Source organism: Protopterus annectens, chromosome 11.part0 (genome assembly GCF_019279795.1).
Source record: "Protopterus annectens isolate FY-2018-M chromosome 11.part0, PAN1.0, whole genome shotgun sequence".
Lineage (NCBI taxonomy): Eukaryota > Metazoa > Chordata > Ceratodontiformes > Protopteridae > Protopterus > Protopterus annectens.
In genome coordinates, this window is record NC_056745.1 from 1,076,349,319 (window position 1) to 1,076,369,459 (window position 20,141).

Sequence of the window (20,141 nt, forward strand, 5' to 3'; positions counted from 1 at the left end):
CATGTTTTTTTTCTATTTGGATGTTTTTGATGTGTAAGCTACGCTAAGCAGAGGGCAGCAACATGCAAACACGCTGTACTTTGCTTACACTTTCAATAATGAAGCAATACAAATGTAAAATAGGGACACGGGGACTCTAGTTGTGATAGTTCTAGGGACAGGGGCTCAACATTCCACTATGTGCTTGTGTGTTTACTACTTTGATTTTATTTCAGTGTTTGTGGACACTCTTGTGTGCTTAGCATACATTTCAGTATCCACGGACACTGAATTAATTGCTTACTATTAGAGGCGGGCTCTAATAGTAAGCATTGAAGGTTGTGCAACTGTAGGGGCATGTTTAAGCCTCTGTAGAGCACTTAAACATGCCCCCTGCACTCGCACACATTTCCTGCATGTGTCGAGGGTGTGGCAGCACGCCCTCATAAATATGCATATGGTGCTTCTGCACCATCTGTAAGGAGGACGCTCAGCACAAGGCTAAAACCGTCCTTGCACCGAACTTCATGAATCCTGGGGATCATCTTTTACTAAAATACAAATACAAATACTCTTTTACTAAAATACAAGTGGAAAAAATACCATCCCTTAAAAAGTGTGCCTTTTTGTGTTATTAACAGTTTCAATAAAAGTAGAAAAACCAATAAATTGCCCAGTCCACATTCTGTTTTTCAGAAATCAACTTTAGGATATGTTATCCAGCAGAAAATTAAATGTACAATTACTAAGAGCAATGCCATCCTTGCAAACATTTCTCCACTGATTAATAGAAAAGGGACTAATAGTTAACATTACTGCTAGGAGTTTTGCCTTTGGGTATATAAATACCTCCATAGTTTAAAATCCCTTCATAAGAACCCCTCTTTAAACCATGGCCTTAGAAATTCAGATAGAGACAGCAGCTCGGACATCTTTGTGTCCTTACCTGGTATATATAAGACAGTTTCTCCAGTCAAGCAGAAATGATTTCTTCCCGTGATGTCAACAGATGTTAAAAATGTCCATTACTTAACACTTATAAGCATATGTAAGAAAAACAAATATTCTGAGGACTCAGAAAGTGTGTAAGCCAAAAACATTTCCAATATGTACAAAGTAGGAAATAGACACTTGTTTAGCAGTTATTGCAGAGCATTATGACTGTGAGCAGTTAACAATTTGCTTCCAGTAGTGTATTTGCTCCTCAGCCTCCATTTGCCTGTTGTGTGACCTTGAATCAGTGCTCCTCCTTATCAAAAATAAGTACTTAGTATGACTCAAAATTTAAATTCTCAGTTAACAGATGTGACAGCAAAGCTCAGCAACTATTGCAGAATAACTTTCAGGGAAATAGCTTTGTTAAATTTTATTTTATTTTTTAAGAAGATAAAGGCAGAGGGAGAGAACAGGACCAAGAATGATGCAAATCTGAAATATAAAACCAAACTAGAATATTTTTATTAGAGATTGCTACAGTGACCCGCGGTGGTGGTGCTGCGGTAGCGATGTTGCCTCACAGTAAGACGCTGTCCGGTTCAATTCTCAGCTAGAGCGTCTTCTGAGTGGAGATATGCATGAATGGGCGTACCTTCGTTGAAGGTTGTGTGTCAGGGCTGGTAACTCGATACGTAAAAATCAACTACCAATCATTAGCGGACCGGAGTTCTGCTGTGGCAACCCCTACCCGGGAAAAGCCAAAAGACACAAAAAGGAGATTGGTACAGTGATAGAAGCATGCAAGTACATTAAAAAATGTATGTATTCTTCCAACTGGATTGAGTGACACATTCAGTGAAGAGAATTTAAAAATAAAATATATCTGATTATAATGGATATTTAACAGAAGGATAAAATACTGAGCATTTACAGGACAACTGCTACTAGGAATGAAAATTAAGGAAGAAATCTATTCCTTTGTTAAGAAGAGGTCCTTCTAGTACCAGGTAACCAAGCAATAAGGAAACATTAAAAAGGCTGTTCAAGAAGCCTTCACAGGAAGAAATAAGGAAATGAAATGTATAAAGCTAATTAGGGCAGAGGATGAAAAGGTAGTCAATAAACTCAAAGAAATTCAGAAAATAATTCAGGGAAAGTTAATTGAGATGCCTGGGTTTTAAAGAAAATAGGCAAGTATAGGGAAAAAAATAAGAGACAAGAAATCATTCTTCAAACAATGTTTTTCTTTTAAGGAATAATGAAAGAGATACATGCCTTACCCAACAAGAAAACAACAGGATTAAATGGAATTTCCACTGACATAATTAAAACATACATAGATTTTTTTTTTGCATTATGTACAGCAAAGCTGTTTTGGTAAGTTTTGCAATCTGTAGGTGTCATTGATTAGTCTGACAAAGCAACAGCAAGCATCATCCCAAAGATATGCAATGTAGACCTTTTTGCTGCTTGAAGCTGTTATTAAAATATAATGGCTACAACAAAATAGTAAGAAAAATTCTAAAATAATTAGTTAATTATGAGGCAAAGATTGACATTAATTGGCTTTCTACATCTGATGTAGGAAAATGCAAAATATAGCTGTGCCGGAGAAACAAACATAATGCAATATTCTTTAAACCAGTAAACCAGTATCAAGAAGATATCTGATGATTTAAAAATAAATTAGAAGATCAAAACTGCTAGAGTTGGAAGAAATATTAATTATTACCACAACATCAATGTATGATAGGGCAAAGGTCAGTATGTTGTTTAAATGGAAGAAATTGAGAGAAACGATATTAAGAGGAGAATAGATTTTACAGGGTATCACAATGATCTCATTGTCATATTATAGGTACATACAAGGGCTTACCAACAGCACAGAGGAAATGAAACATGGAAATATAATTTAGTAGAGATACCTGTGTTAAATTGCCCATATAAGTAGTTAATTTTAAAAATAATTTTGGATTACCATAGGAAGATAAGTCTTGCTTATATGATAATTGTAGAATAATAAAAAATAAAACGTTCCCTCATTTGGAAGTGTGTTTTCCATCTTATCAAATAATCCTTAACTTACTACATCTAAGCAATGCATGCCTTTGTTGTTTCTCTTTTTCTATAGAATCTATGTTCTCTACAACATCCTTAGTGCACACTATATTAGCATCATAACATATTTTAATGATTTTCTTAGGAGTTTATCTTCTTGAATCTTGCATTTTATTAATTACACTGAAGATTTCTGCCCCATGAAAAGCCTACATACACAGTGTCTCCAGTTCTGCCTTTTTCCTCTCCCACTACATTCCTAAAACTACTAATTCTTTTGGGGGGAGTGAAGACTTACAATGCAGTGTAAAAACAGTTATGCACTTAGAACTAAATTTACACTTCAGGAAATTTGACAGACAAGGCTGTCAAAATAAGAGGGGAGAAAGATATGTTATAACAAAGACTTGTACTCTGTTTTTATATATAGTCAAACTTTATTGCACAAAATATATCTGTGCATCATCTTCATCGTGCAGTCCTCAGGCATGTTGCACTTCATCACCACTAGCAGATGTCCTTTCATCCTTAATTATAGTCCATCTTACCTTTTTCATCAGACACAGCCCAAAACTGATGTTTACATTTGACAATTTAAGTTAATGCCATACAGTATATTATATGCATGTGCAGTTCTTATGCATGGAGCATCACACTCACCAGCAATTGTCTACCCTTTCCCTATATCCCCCTTAGGTTTCCCTTTGGGATTGCCCTCTCATTCCTCCAGGTATGATTTTTATTCTTGCAGTATTTTGTAACCTCTTTCTACTGCCTCTTCATTTTTCCATCCCCTCCTTCCCTTATTCTAGTTAGTATTTGCCATCTTCTCCCCATGTGCAGGAACCTGTTGTGTAATTCTTACTCCTGAATACTTTTTGCCCCCTTCCAGTTTTGAGTGGTGATAGTTTTGCCTTCAGCACTCAGCTGTCTGATACTGTTCACTTCTCTTTCATTCCAGATGCTGTCCTCTTTCTTCATGTTCCTTATACAGAATTCCCTAGTATGCCCTGCTTTCTTTTGAACTATGTCTCCCCAAATGATCTTTACCTGCTTCCAGACTTCTTGTGCCCACCCACAGTCCCAGAACATGTGCATCTTTTCTGCCTCTTCCTTCTAACACTTTCAGTATCTACTATCTTCCTTTCTGCCTTCCTTTACCAGTCTCATGGGGGTTAGGTACCATCTAAGCAGTATTCTCAAGCTATGATTTCCCATTCCACGAACTGTCTGCATTTGCATCATTGCCTGAATTGTGTTATGACAGTATCCTGCAACCCCATTCCATCTTTCCTCCCATCCCCATTTCTTTCTCTTTCTTTCTTCTTTGGCCTTGTCCCTTCTTTCACTAAACAATTCATACAGCTGATTGGTTCTTTGCTTCCCTATGCTCTTCCAATTCCTTGAGGGTGCCATCCTCTCTCCCTTTGCCCTCCTTTCTTGCCTCTTCCTTTCTCTCTCTCTCTCTCTCTCTCTCTCTCTCTCTGTATTTTTTCCATGTATCCTTGAGTAGTAAGTAGGTCTACCAATGGACCTTCTGTATATCTCTATAAATTCCTCAATTGTTTTAAAGTATTCATTACCATCCTTTTGTCTGCTTAGCCAATCTTATGCTTGAGCTAGTCCACCTTTTCTCCATATTTCTTTAATTTTCTTTTCTGTCTTGGACCCCCACCCTTCTGTTCCCCATAATTTTCATGCATTTTAATTCTTTTAATGCTGCATCATTCATCTTCTTTAGCTTCTCCGCATTTCTCTCTCTCTCTCTCTCTCTCTCTCATACTCTCATTTGTTTAACCTCTTTCTCATCTGTTTCTCATTTAATAATGTTAAATGTCATTGCATATGTTGGGGCATGTGGACCCCCCCCCCATTTTCCTATTTCATTTCATTTTTGACCTACTTGCTATTTTCCTCTTACCTTTATTGATCCAGTACTCTGTGTCTTTTTGCATTAGTTGTAGCCTTGTGTCCGCATGGTCTATATGGATATTGTGGTATTGGTAGATGATTATAGATAGTATCATCATCCTTGCTGCATTAATTCTCCCAAACAATGTATAAGTCCCCCTGCCTTATTTTTTTCCAACTAGCTGTAGGTTTTTCCTTATTGTCTCTCCCACTGTGTTCCCAACATAAAACCCTAATGCTGCCTCGTTTACCTTATCTATTCTCCTTTCCCCTTCCCTTTTTCTAATCTTATGAGCACTGTCTTTTTGTTGATGCACCTGATTCGCATCACTTCCTTAAACTATTCAAATGTCTCTCACATAGTTCCCATTGATGCAGCCACATCCTCTGCCTGGCATTAACATGCAGTCATCTGCATATAACACAAACTGAGATTTTTATCCCTCCTTCTCTTCATGAATTGTTAAATTGTGTTTGACTTCCACTGCCATCTCCTCTATCACAAGCATGAACAAGCCTGGGGATAGTTCATGTCTCTGTCTTGTTCCCCTCCCTATCCTTTTCTCCTTGGATACACCTCCATTCATTAATATTTCAGTTTTTCAGCCTTGGTATATGGCCTGAATCCAACATGAACTTTTCCCCTACCTGATTGATTGATTGATTGATTTCCATATGATTTCTCACCTCAACATATCCAAAGCCTTCTTCAGGTCAAAGATCAAAGTTCTACCATTCCCTTCCTGCTTTCTTTCTTCCCTGTGCACATATTCCAGTTGGTACCACAATTTTTTCTGTCTTCGTTCTCTTCATGAAGCTATTTTATCGTGCATATTTTATTTTGGCAATACTTTATCCAGTCTTTCTGCCAATAGCTTTACAATACTTTGTCAAAATCTTGATATCTACATTAACCAAGGAGAAAAGCCTGTAATTTCCCATTTCCTCCCTTTCTCTTTCTCGTTCCTGTTTAGGTATCATGGATATCCTATCTTCTGCATATTTTACATATCTTTCTCTTGTATTCCTTCTCTAGGAAAGTCAGCATTTCTTTCCGTCCTCATTTATAGAATCCATCTGATCTTCCAGCTTTCCTTTTCTTCATCATGTATATGTCTTTCCTTATCTCATCCCCTGTCACATCTGCATTCAGGCTGTCCCTTTGCTTATCATCCAGTGTACATCCCTCTACATTCTTTCCCCAGTTTCATTCTGAGACATCTGTCTGTTCCTGTTCTTTGTAAATCTCTCTGAAGTATTTCTTGACTCGTTCCCTGATAAGATTGTATTCCTCTAAATATTTTCCACCCCCTTACCCTCTATGCGTCTGTCTCTCTGCCTGCTTCTTATTGTATTTCTTGGTTAGTTGCTATCCTTGTGCCGCCCCCAGTAACTGCCAGTAGTCCCTCAAGTACCATTGTTGAATTTCGGGATCCATAATAGTTCTCCATATTTCCATTTATATTGCTTTTTCTCTAATTTGCTGTGCTTCCCTTGAGCTTTCATTTCTACTGTCTTCCTTCTCTAAAACTACTTCAGTCTCCATTCTCAGAATCAGCTTTCCTTCCTTTCTCTTCTTTCCTTCTGTGTTCATCAGTTTCCCATACAGTGACCTTGATCCCACCCCACCAGTGTTCTTATAGTTTGTTCCTGTCTTTCACATTGCCCTGTATTAACTCCATTATTAGTCCTTGCTGTATTTCTTTATCCTCTGTGTCCTTCCATATATAGCTAACCCACCTCTACTACCTTCTCATTCTTTTCTGTTCCTGTGCATTTACCTTAAGTCACTCTGCTGCGTGATCTGTTATGTATTCTTAATGTTTTTAGATCTCTTCTATTATGCCCATTAAGTTTTCCTTCCCTAAAAATTTCACTAACCTACTTGACTCACCAAAATGTTTCTTGTTAAGGTCTGTTCCTTCTCAATGGATACCTTTCCCTCCATATATCCAACCGTCCTCACTTTTTTCATTCCTTGGACTAATTCTTTTCTAATTTTTTTTTGTATTTCCAGCTTCCATACAACCTGTCTTTTTCCATTTCCATGGTGACATTGTAGCGCCCCCCCCCCCCGCAATTATGTGCTCAGTTATTAAAACGCTCTTGTAGAATCCTTCTTCATCCCTGTTTGGTGCATATATGTTTTGTATTGTCCAGCATGAACCTTCTGCGCTTTTGTGCCAGATCATCCATCTATATATTCCTTTTTATTACTTTCTCCGTAATTGTCTGAAGTCCTCTACGTTACTCCTCCCCCTCCACTTTGCTGCCCATTTCTGTCTTTGGGTAGTCATAACACAGTATTTTCTCCCTATCTCTGATTTTCAGTTTTGTAATAAAATGATGTCTCCACTCATCCTTTTTAACTTTTCTTGTATTTTCCTTCTAGAACCCCAAAGGTTTACCATGATAAACTGTACTTTCTTTGTTTTTGCCCACCGTCTTCATGCTTTCCCAGTTGCTCTCATCCAGCATAATTCTTTCTTAGGGCCTACTCTTAGGACCTGAACACTTTGGGAGCTGCTTGCACTCATCCCCATCCTTCCTATCTCTAGTTTCTGAATTCCTGCCTTTTGGATCTTACATATGCATTGGTATACCCTGGACAAGGGTCTTTAAGAGTGTCTTCTGTTCCCTTCCAGTGTCCCTCACCCAGATACATTGCATGATGACTCAGTACTGATATAACAATCTCTTTGAATTACAACATTCCCATTCATTGGTTTCCCCTCCCCACTGCCCACCAGTCTGGTGCACCAACTTTATTGCTGTGATTGCCCAATTTTTTTCAGTTTAACAGATGTTTATTATGCTGTTTCTACACCACTGTTCCTGTAGTTCACATGTGAATCTTGGTTGTTATTTAGTTTTCCTTTGTTTCTTTGTTACATCAGCAATTATTACAGACTGTTTCCAAGACTTCATCATTAAACTTATGTTTACTGCAGTTAATTGTGCATCAGCAAGTAGTTATAAAAATATATATTGCTTACTCTGGAGTTCTGCCCATTGCACTCCTTGACTGCATTATGCATATATGTCCCAGAAATTAATGTACTTCATCCCGTTGTTTGTAAAGGTTTGATGTTGTGTTCCCTGGGGTGTGTTTCACAAGATAAGGATCTATTTCATTTAGCATACCCTTCCTGCACAGTCTATAGCCATGTACCCCTCAGTGTCCACTCCTTTCATTTATTTTTTTTTTCTTTGTGTTCACTTTCTGTCCTTCTGTAGTCCCATCTTTCACCTCTTTAACTCTGCCATCCATCATAAATGCTTCTATTCAACCTGTTTAGTCCCTCCTTTGTTTAGCAGTTCACATCTGAGTCACTGGAACTACCCAATGCACCATCTAGCCATCTCCTTACAGCTCTCCATTGTGTCTTAGTTTTTGCCTCTGCTTTTATCTGTTTTTCCTAAATCTCCTTTGGGAAAGGCTTCTCATTCTTCTGTCCTCTTATTATATCTCTTTCTCTTGTTTTCCATCCAGTTCTTGTCTCTTTTTGTATCTCCTTGTGGCTGTCTTTGTGAAGTGTTTATTTCCTGCTCATCTCTTTTACTGGTGCCTGCAACCCCTCTGTACTTTCTGGTGTTGTCTTCTTCACTATGGAAGCTTCAGTATCTGACATTTGCACATCTTTCCAGAATCTGCATTACCTCTCTTACATCTGAGGTTACCCACCCCCATGCCTGGCATATGATTCAGAATTTTAGCCTGGGTTGTTTAGTTGTATGCAATACCTTATTTAAACTTTTGAACATTGTCCATATTGTGTAGCCTGAACCATTTCCCTTCCTGCTGTACTTCCAGAATTGCAGGTTATTTCAACCATGCTGCTTTTTTAGTCATTCTTGGTTCATTTAGTACCTCCAGCATAGATTTATGAACATCCCTGCAAATGGGATACCTCTTATGTCTATTTGCTTGCCTTATTACTTAATTTTTGTACAGAAAGGGGAATGGAAACATGCCAAAACATGCCTGGGTCTGCTTCATACCTCTCAACCTCTTAGCCCAAGAAATCTGGACAAAGCCAAGAATAAATGGTAGGGGAGTAAAGGCCCACAAATAGGGACGTATTTTAAATATTGCTCTTATAAACTTAGAAAGTTGCTAGAATAACAGGATTTCCATTTGAATACATTTTCTTAAGGATGCAAAGTCCTTTATAAAATATTGGTGACATTTTTGTTTGATAAACACATTGTTTTTCTTTATATTTATGTACATAAGTTATAGAAATTAAGACAGTGGTCATAAGTACTTAGGGAGAGAGAATGGTATATGTGTAGTATGGTGTACTAAAGTGTTTACAAATGAAACAACTTGAGCCCTGCTTAGAATAAAATTATAATAACCTGGCATAATGTATGAGTGTTGCAGGACATCTAAGGTAGATTTTTATTATATGTAGCATTCTTCTGGGGATTTTTAATGTATTTCCTAAAATTCTTGAAGGGCTTAACATGGAGTAGCATAGATTCCTGCAGTTTAGAAGTGGAGACAGAGAATCTGTAGTCAGTGGTAAAGAGTTTAGTATCTAGTGTTTGAAGTGAGGAAGCATTGTGTCTTCATGAGCAGATATTATAAGTAAATCAGCTTATTAGGAGATGAGTAGAGAATTGATTGAATGCCTCCTTTTTTCTGAGTTTGTAAAGGAGGGAAGCAAGTAAATCTCCACATTGTTTTATTGGGAGTCTTTTTTTTATTTTTAATAAGAGATGACAATAGTGTTGTGTTATAACGGCAACAGCTATGAATCTGTAGAATTTGTTAACTGTGCATAGCAAAATATTATTTTTTTTTTTTACAAACTGCTGGTATAAGTAGGACATATTTCAGCTGGGCCAAAAGTATTCCTGGGCATATAGATGATCTAATTCCTGGTGCTAAGAAATAAAATATTTTCTAGGACCAGAAGATTAGTTTGTTAATCGTTACTTTTGTTTCTGTGATATAGTGCCGGATGTTAAGGGTAGTATTCATAGTCCAGGAGTTTGTATCATCATAGCGATTATTTCTGGGAAGCACCAGAACATGTATATGTAAATAAGCTAAGCACAGACTATTAGCACTGAAAACGGAAAAGCAAAGGCAGTTTGAAAACTATGTCCAGTGGTAGACCCCGAATCCAGAAGCCGGCAAGGAAAACCACGCACAGTAATGTAGTTAAATGGACAGTCACTGCAAAGTTGCCAGGACCAAATAAATCACCATAAACACTTTATTCAAACATAGACACAAGCGCTTTTGTCTCTGTCAATCCAAAGACTTTATCAAGATAAAGCACAAAACAGGAGGCACACCTTATATAATCCCATACCCAATTAACAACCTTAACAAGGCTGTCAATTTAATTAACCTCACAACAGTACTTCTAAAACCATCTAAACATTTCTTAAAAAACATTATTTGTCCAAATGAAGACATCATAAAAAAATATGTATACACATGTATATACACACCTATCAATCACCCTAGTAAATATGCAAACAGGGAACAGTATAATAAATACTGGAAACATTAATAAAGTTAATACTGTGCGATAAAACCAGTTGCATACAAAATCTAAAAAAATCTAAAAATAATTAATAAGCCTAGATGAAAAGGGTAATCACCTTCCCAGTGCCCTTAATTTTAAAAAAACAAGCCAGGGAAAACATGTCATTTAGGCCTGGCCAGCTAGTTGCATTCAATCTTAGCTGCCATAATGTCTCCAACCTCTCTAGCTGCAGAGGCAATAAAGTGTTTATGGTGATTTATTTGGTCCTGCCAACTTTGTAGTGACTGTGCATTTAACTACATTACTGTGTGTGGTTTTCCTTGTCGGCTTCTGGATTCGGGGTCTACCATTGGACTTGGTTTGTTGTCTTTTTGTTTTGGTCTGTGGATTAGTTTGAAAACCATACCTACTTTGGACAAAAGCAGAAAGTACCTTAAATTAAGCATTACATTAATATTAAGTTCTGTATAAAGCAGTGAGCTTCATATAGCTTCATATATATTTGGATATTGTGGATGGATATGGCTATCTGCAGTCAGTCTTGAAAGACGTAAAGCAAGCAATATTGCACAGCTTTTATTTTTAGTATTTTTAAAAAATAAAGGATTTACAATGTTTTAGATAGTGGTATCCTTATGTCGACATCATGATGCTTTCAATAAGGAGTGGAGAGAGGGAGATAGGAAAGATTGAAAAAGTTGAGACACAACAAAGAAGAGAGCACAGACGGAAAACATCAAGAAGATTGTAATGGATGAGGTAGGAGAGGAGGGGCATGATGTTTTTTGGTGGGGGGATAAACGTATCTATTTTTTTTCCATTTTTTTATATACTAGGAGTGTGGATTGGAAATACGTCAGTGGGCATAGATAAAATTCTAAGAGAAGAAGGGCTGAAAACATGCCAGCAGGAATCCTAGCTCACAGAGCCTCAAACATTTCCATTGCCAGATGGTGGGGTGCTGCAGTGGAGGAACCCATTGTTGAAGGGGTAGGGGCTTGTGGTGATGTGGTAGTTGACACCATCTGGGACAGCATATCTTCATCATGCTGAAACAAGGCTTTGATGGCCTGAATCCATCTATGAACTACTTCCTCTGGCTCATCTTGAACCAAATACTGAAGACATCATTCAGTAAGGCTTGCCAGACTGCCACTGCCCTGACCCTGTGAGAACTTCCCCAGAAAGGCAAAGGGTGATTGCTCCCTAGCCTGGGAGGTACATGACTTGTCATACCAAAGGGTTTTGAATCTGCAAAAAAAACTTCACATAAATGGAAGAGAAAGAAAATAATAAAGGACAAAGGAACCCAAAAATTAAAATAATACAAAACAGAGGAAAAAAAGTGGCGGGAGAGAAAATACATACAATAAATTCACAGATAATTTTACAGAGAATTCAATTTCTTACCTTAAAACAATTATATTTTATAAATCTTTATTGAAGGAAAACCAAATGTATGGGAAGTTCTTATGCAGACCTTGGGATGAAGTTTTCTGGAAAATGCTTTCTATCAAGTAATGGTGGAGTTTACATGCTGCAGTCTTCTACACAAACATAAAAATCATATTTGTGCATGAATTCATTTGTTTTGAATACTGCACTGAGAACACCCTTTATAAATACTTCCATCTTATAAAATCAGTTAAAGACAATACTGCAGCTATATACTGACATACTTCAGAGTCTTGCTTGCAGTAATGCACTGAATGCACCCTATTACTTCAGTTACTATTCTGTATTGATTTATTTTTTATATACAGTAATAAAATAAGTTAAAGACAGAAATGCTACACTTAGAGACTGACATATCTCACTCTTGCTTGCAGTAATGTACTGAATATATAAATGTACTTTAGTGTTTCTGTCATATCGCTCAACCTCTTAGTGCAAGAAATCTAGACAATACCTTACAAAATGAGGGGAAAAGGCCCAAACATAGGACAGATTTTAAATATTGCTCTTATAAAGTTAGAAAGTTGCTATAATAACAAGATTTGTGTTCTACGTTTTCTGAAGGATTTCAAGTCTGAAACTCAAATGCATGTCATTACTTGGTGACTTCAATCCTCAGATCATGCTAACAATTTACCAGAAAATCATACATTTTATGAGAAACAGACTGAAAATATGAGGGAAAAATCTGGACATTCTGTGAAAATCTGTACAGTTGAGAGGTATGGTTCAGTTACTATTCTGTATTAATTATTTCCCTATATATTAATGAAATCAGTTTAACACACAGTACTATTTACTAGTTTATTCAGGCTTATCTGCAGATTCAACCAGTTTCATTATGCATCCTTCTGCTGTTTCCTGCTGTCTCTTAATATAGGACATCTGTTCTTCAGATATAAAGTGAAGACATAAGACAATTCTTGTTTACCTGTATTTCACTTGTTTCCCATTAACATTCATTTCTAAACCATTCTAAACAGTTCCATTCACTGCACTATTAGACACTTTCCCAGTAGTCCTTTTTGACCATCAGGCATCCCAACTGCCCATCCAAATGTGTATGCCTTCCACTCTACAATAGCTGGCAGGAAGCTGTAGAATCAGGACTACAAGGCGACTGCTGCACCCAAGGATAGGCAAGGGCTACATAAAAGCCGTTTACAGTATATGTTTACTTTTTAAAAATAATACATATGAATAACTACACCTTTCCTAAAAATAAAGTTAGCTAAGCAAATACATGCAATATATGTGGGCAGGATAATCCACTTGGTTTGGGATTTCTAACTGGTATGCACACTTGAATGTGACATAGTCAGAAACTGTCCTGAAAACCAATGTCTCTCAAACAGACCAGCTAAGTAATCTCTAATGTCACAGGAAAGAGATACAATCCTAATAACATCAATATTCTCAGTAAAAGCATTATAATCCTATAGAACCACATTATTGAAACATGTCACTCTATTTAACAAGGTCTTTAATATGTCCTTATTACCACTAGAATTTGTAGGCAAACAATAGCACATAAGAGCAACTCATCCCTCTAGTCTCAGCCAGGTAAGCTAGCAGCTTAGACAGCTACATTTATTTGTGTAGTGACCATATCCTACTCACCAACATATAACTGAACACTCATTAATCTGTGGCTTAAAGTGTTGCACAAACTATAAAATATCAGTGAGAAATAAGACTAGAGCTGTATTTACTTACAGCACAAGTGATGCTTAGTCCCAGTAAATTCATAAGTAGATAATTTGTCAACCTTACAGATTGTTTTTATGCTCTGTGACTTTTCTGACAAGGTGCAGCCCTCTCTGCTCCCCTACACTATCACCAGTTCCCGCCCAGCCCTACTTCATTATTTATTTATTTGTCTGTTTATTGCATTTGTTGACTGGGAAGGTCCACTGGGCCAAAAAGTGCCCATTTTCTGTGGGGGCCCGGGGAGAAAAGCTCCACAGAGATAGAAATACATACAATTAGATAAAGCACAATAACAATACAATGCTTCTTCCAGCTTTTCCTGGGTAGGGGGTTGCCACAATGGATCATCTGTCTGCTCATGATTGGCAGTGGAGTTTTAGAGTGTCGGGTTACACAATAACGATACAGTGTTTCTTCTTCCAACTTTTGCCAGGTAGGGGTCACCACAGCCCATCACCTGTTCACTCATGATTGGCAGTGGAGTTTTACAGTGTTGAGTTGCCAGCCCAGCACTCAACCTTCCACAGGAGGCACTCACACACACATGCCTAGGGCCAATTCAGAGTGTCCAATCCACCTACAGCATGTCTTTGGGATGTGGGAGGAAACTGGAGCACCCGGAAGAAACCCACACAACCACAGGGAGGACATGCAGACTCCACACAGAAGGCATCCCAGCCGAGGATCGAACCAGAGAACTTCTTGCTGTAAGGGGGCAACACTAACCTCTGCACCACCACAGCCACCCGTAACAATACAACGCTTACAATGTGATAAAAGATAAGATAACAAAAATATCAGATCAACTGCTAAAGCACAAGAGGATACGATACATTAAATTTGATAACAACATGAGATAGCAAATATGTTAGATTAAACTGCCAACATTTAGGTAACAAAGCAATACATACAATTTGATAGGAATACATACAACAGTTGTTCCAGATGAGATTGACAGTCCTGTATAATAGTTGGCACTGAGGTAGGCACCGTAGCAGTGTCAAAAATATCACACAACAGTACATTTGTAAAGGATATAGACTCAACTTGTATTCTAACAACTCCTCCAACTACCCTTTCCAAACCAATTAAACACACAAGTCCATTCCCCCCACTCCATTAATAACTAAACACTTCCACTCACTCCCCCTATCCCTAATCATCTTCCTGTCTCCTCTTACCTAAATCTATTAAAAGTACCCCTGAAACTCATCCTTCCTTCTGCCCTGTAACATACTCAGCAATTTTCTACCCTGTAATAACCTACGTTTTGAATGCTCTTTCCTTTCCTCATATACTCTTTCAAAATGATACTCATCCATCTACCACTGCTCTTATCTTTCACTGTATTAACACAAACAACATCCTAGCACACCTCTTCTTACTGACACTAGCTCACCTATCTATCCCAGTTCTCACTTTTCTACTCCACTACCATTTTTCTTATAATATCCCCAGAATTCTACCCTACCACCTACATAGATCAACTAACTCTCAAGTATATAAAACCACATAACACAACGCATACATTACCCCTAAAACACAAGCTAACACCTAAGTGTCTCCTTACTCTAAAGCACACAGAAACTAAACCAAAACCCATTGAAATGTAGCTAAAACTTAGTGGTGATATACATCTCAACCCAGGCCCCACCACAGTTCAATATAACCCAATCACCCCCACCACTGATACCACCACTAACTCCATATACCCATACATTAGAGAATCTAACTTGCTAGTTCTTGTCATGAATCTTAGGCGTATAATAAATAAGCTTCAAGCCTTCCATGTATGTCTGGCCTGTTACTCCCCAGATAGAACCATAGTCACTGAAACATGGCTGAAGCTAGAAACAAAAGACAATGATATTTTGCCCCAGGTTACAAAATTCACAGACTAGATAGGACAAAAATGAGGAGGCAGTTTAGCTATAAATTATAGAAACAATATCATGATAAAACTCCACACCATTAATATTCCCACATTTAGCAATGCCAAAACTATCCACACTCAACTTGTAGTTAACTCAAAAAAAAAAAAAATCAATATCAATTATAGGCATCTCCATTCCACCTAGAAATAACATCTCAGCAATGGAAAGGTTTTCCACTGGATATCACAAAATGTACATCAAGAAGCCATAATAATGGGCGATATTAACATTGGTTGACAATCTTGTAACTCAACAACCCCCTCAAATTCCTTGAATCGATTTGGTCTCACTCATCTTATCCAATCCACAATTATAGTAGATAAGAAAACATATAGACAGTTAGTTTACATTGGACTGAATCCTAAACAACAAACCCTCTACTATAAATTTAGCATGAACTTTCCCTGATAGCATTAGTGACCATCTGCCTACCTCTATACTAAGACAATGCCCTACTCTTAACAAGACTGTAACATACAACCAAGTATGAAAGCTGTCAAACTTTAACAAGAAGGTCTTTATTTCCTCATTCAAACTCTGTAACCGGAATATTCTAAAAACTATGCCTCTAGATGATACAATCTGTCACTGTAACAAAACATTTTAAATATCTTAAACAAAACAGCACCATTCTGTAGCAAGAGGTTAAAATCAATCCTAGTACCATGTCTAAGAAAAGAAACAAAACATCTACTTAAATGAGGAGAAAAACATGGAAACATGGATGCAACTATAAAACTCAGGACTCCTACCAATACTTAGAAACCTAGCCAAAAATATCAAATATGATGAACATTCCCACTACTTTAAACTTCAACAAAAATACCGTAGTAATCTGAAACTTTTCTGGCCATCTGTCAAAAAACTTCTCCACCCAGGCCAAACTTTCACTCTAACCCCTAGTATCAGTAACAATGATGACAGCATAGCAATGCAATTCAAGTCACATTTTACAAACTCTGTTTTGTCACTAGTCAAAGACAGTATACAAAGCACCATCCATAGCATAGCCCCTGTATATATAAACAATGACGGCTTTACATTTAAAAATGTCCACACCTTCACAATATGAAAATTACTACACCAACTTAAATCCACTACCTTAGCAGCTGATACCCTACCTGCTGAATACCCAAAACTAGCAGCAGATGTCCTGGGCCTTCCCATCTCAACTATATTCAATAGATCCAGAGCAGTAAGTCATATACCCTGCCTATGAAGAATGTTGTACATCATACCCCTACACAAAAGTGGTACCTCAACCGAAGTCTCGAACTATTGACCTATAGCTATACTATTCCTCATACCCAAAATGCTAGAAAAAAGTATCCATGTCCAACTCTTAAACCACCTCACCACCAATAACCTGCTTATCAAAATTTAACACGAATTTCACCCTAGTCATAGCATCACTACCACACTCATGAGCTTCTGCAATACATTTTTTTCCAAACATCTTTATTAAATTTACACATATGACAAAGGCAATCTTAAATTTATATAAATGAAAATCATACAAAATTATATCATTTTAGTTTCAAACATCTTGACCAAAATAGTAATGAAGGCAACTTATTTTCATCCCTATTTATTGATCTCTCTAAAGCCATTGATAAGGCAACTTATTTTCATCCCTATTTATTGATCTCTCTAAAGCCATTGATACCGTTTCCCATAATAAACTACTGAATTATCCAGTCTCAAACTTAGCCATACTTCCCTCTCCTGGTGCAATAACTACTTAACCAATAGACAGCAAGCCATAAAATGAAAACAACACTCTCCACCTCTCCTACATGTGATAGGTGTTCTATGAGGATTAATATTGGGTCCAATCCCACTCAACACATTCACCATAAACTTCATACTGCAACAAGCTTGGCATCCACTGTCCAATGTGCATATGACTCTACTTTCATTTGTTCTATCCTAACCCTCTCCAAACTCTAAGAACTCACCCAACTCTAATTGCCAGCAGTAGAATCCTTGCTAAACAATTCCCAGTTGCTCCTAAACCCAAAGAAAACTAAAGTAATGATCTTTACTACTGACATTCACAGAACTAAAACTCTCCTTTTGCATGTGTTTATACAACAATAACAAACAGTCCCCCAAATTAAGTTACTAGGTGTCTTGATCAATGAAAAACTAAAATGTAACCTATATTTTCTGCAGTCCATCAAAAAAGCTACATTAAACTAGATTGTCTTTACAGGGCCAAACTGTACCTCTCTGATTCTGTTCAACAGTCTATAGCCGGAGCTTGCTTACTCCCAGCCCTACTGCATGCTTCAGCAATTCTCACCAACCTGAACAAAATTAATAAATACAAACACTGTCATACAAATACCACCACTGTAAAGCTGTAAAAGGACCGCAATGGCTTGAACTATCCCACTACTTGTCATACTCCCAATTAGTCACTGCTTATAAACTTATTTACACTCCATAAAAATGCCCTGCACTCCATAGTACCCTGCAATACTACTCCTACCCCAAAGACCAAAGATCCAGCAAAAAATCCTTTCTACTTACAACCAAATCTACTAATAACTCTGGTGACTATGTATAATCTATGTCCCAAAACTCTGGAACTATATCCCTCTTGAAATCAGACATGTACAGAAACTGTCTAGTTTCAAATCACATCTCAAGCAATACCAAAATAATAACTGGCTACTTTCATGTACTTCTGGATAACCCCACCAGTGCCTTTAACACTGTGTTCTTTACCAGTTATTTCTTCTTTTCATATCTTCCCTATCAGTCTTCCCACCTTTTTCCTACTTCATGCATCTTCCTAGCTGTTGTCACAGACTTTTCCTATGTACTAACCATTATGCTATCATCTGAAAGATGGATGCATTCTTGCTCCGTCATCCTGCAAATTTCAAATGCATACTCCTGCATTGCTGCATGTACATATTTCACTTGTATTGCTTACACTCTATGTACAACTGTACCTCCATTATTATGCTGTATGCAAAGCTGTATTACTGTTGTCTATGTTCATATTGTAAGAAACTAAATGTAATATCTTGGAGCTTTTTTACCAGGGCCTCTGATGAAAATGGGACACACCACCCAGTCAAACTTTCCTGGTCAAAAAATACAAATTAATAAATAATAAAGGAATACAATCACATTTTATTTATATGATACATAAAACAGCATGCAATAATCATTTTTTTCTTTTTTATTATTTGTAATTGCTACTGTTGCTGCATCTTGCCTTAGCTATCTTTTTGGACGTATTACACCTGGAAATAATTTATTCAGTCATTGTAACCACAGTAATTGTTTTAAGTCTCCATGTTTTTTTCTGACTATATTCAGATTTAAATATATTTGTCAACCTGCATGTTCGTGTGACATTCTGGGGTCTGCTGAGGACTGCTGCAGACTCTGCAGCTGTCCACGGTACATTCAAGTGAACTTGGAGGCATGTTCATGAGTAGCCGAGAGTGACATAAATGCATAAGTAGCTGCACATGTTCATGTATTACTTGAGAGTATACAGAAAAAGAGGTTAGCGAAGAAGAAGTGGGATTGTTAGAGAGATGAAAAAAGTAGACAAGAGTATAAGGAGATGAGGTGCATGGCAAAGAGAGAGGTGGCGAAGGCTAAGGATAAGGCGTATGAAGAGTTGTATAAAAGGTTGGACATTAAGGAGGGAGAAAAGGACCTGTACCAATTGGCTAGACAGAGGAACTGAGCTAGTAAAGATGTGCAGCAGATAAGGGTGATAAAGGATAATGAGAGAAACATACTCACAAGCGAGGAGAGTGTGTTGAGCAGATGGAAAGAGTACTTTGAGGGGCTGATGAATGAATAGAATGAGAGGGAGAGAAGTTTGGATGATGTGCAGATAGTGAATCATGAAGTGCAGTGGATTAGCAAGGAGGAAGTAAGGATAGCTATGAAGAAGATGAAGAATGGAAAGGCTGTTGGTCCAGATGACATACCTGTGGAAGCATGGAGGTGTTTAGGTGAAATGACAGTGGAGTTTTTAACTAGATTGTTTAATGAAATCTTGGAAAGTGAGAGGATGCCTGAGGAATGGAGAAAAAGTGTTTTGGTACCAATTTTTAAGAATAAGGGTGATGTGCAGAGCTGTAGCAACTACAGAGGGATTAAATTGTCAGTCACAGCATGAAGTTATGTGAAAGAGTAGTGGAAGCTAGGTTAAGAAGGGAGGTGATGATTTGGGATCAGCAGTATGGTTTCATGCCAGGAAAGAGCACTACAGATGCGATGTTTGCTCAGAGAGTGTTGATGGAGAAGTACAGAGAAGGTCAGAAGGAGTTGCATTGTGTCTTTGTGGATTTAGAGAAAGCATATGATAGGGTGCCTAGAGAGGAGTTGTGGTATTGTATGAGGAAGATGGGAGTGTCAGAGAAGTATGTAAGAGTGGTACAGGATATGTATGAGGGTAGTGTGACAGCGGTGAGGTCTGCGGTGGGAGTGACAGATGCGTTTAAGGTGGAGGTGGGATTACATCAAGGATCAGCTCTGAGCCCTTTCTTATTTGCAATGGTGATGGACTTGTTGACAGACGAGATCAGACAGAAGTCCCCGTGGACTATGATGTTTGCAGATGACATTGTGATCTGTAGTGAGAGTAGGGAACAGTTGGAAGAGACCCTGGATA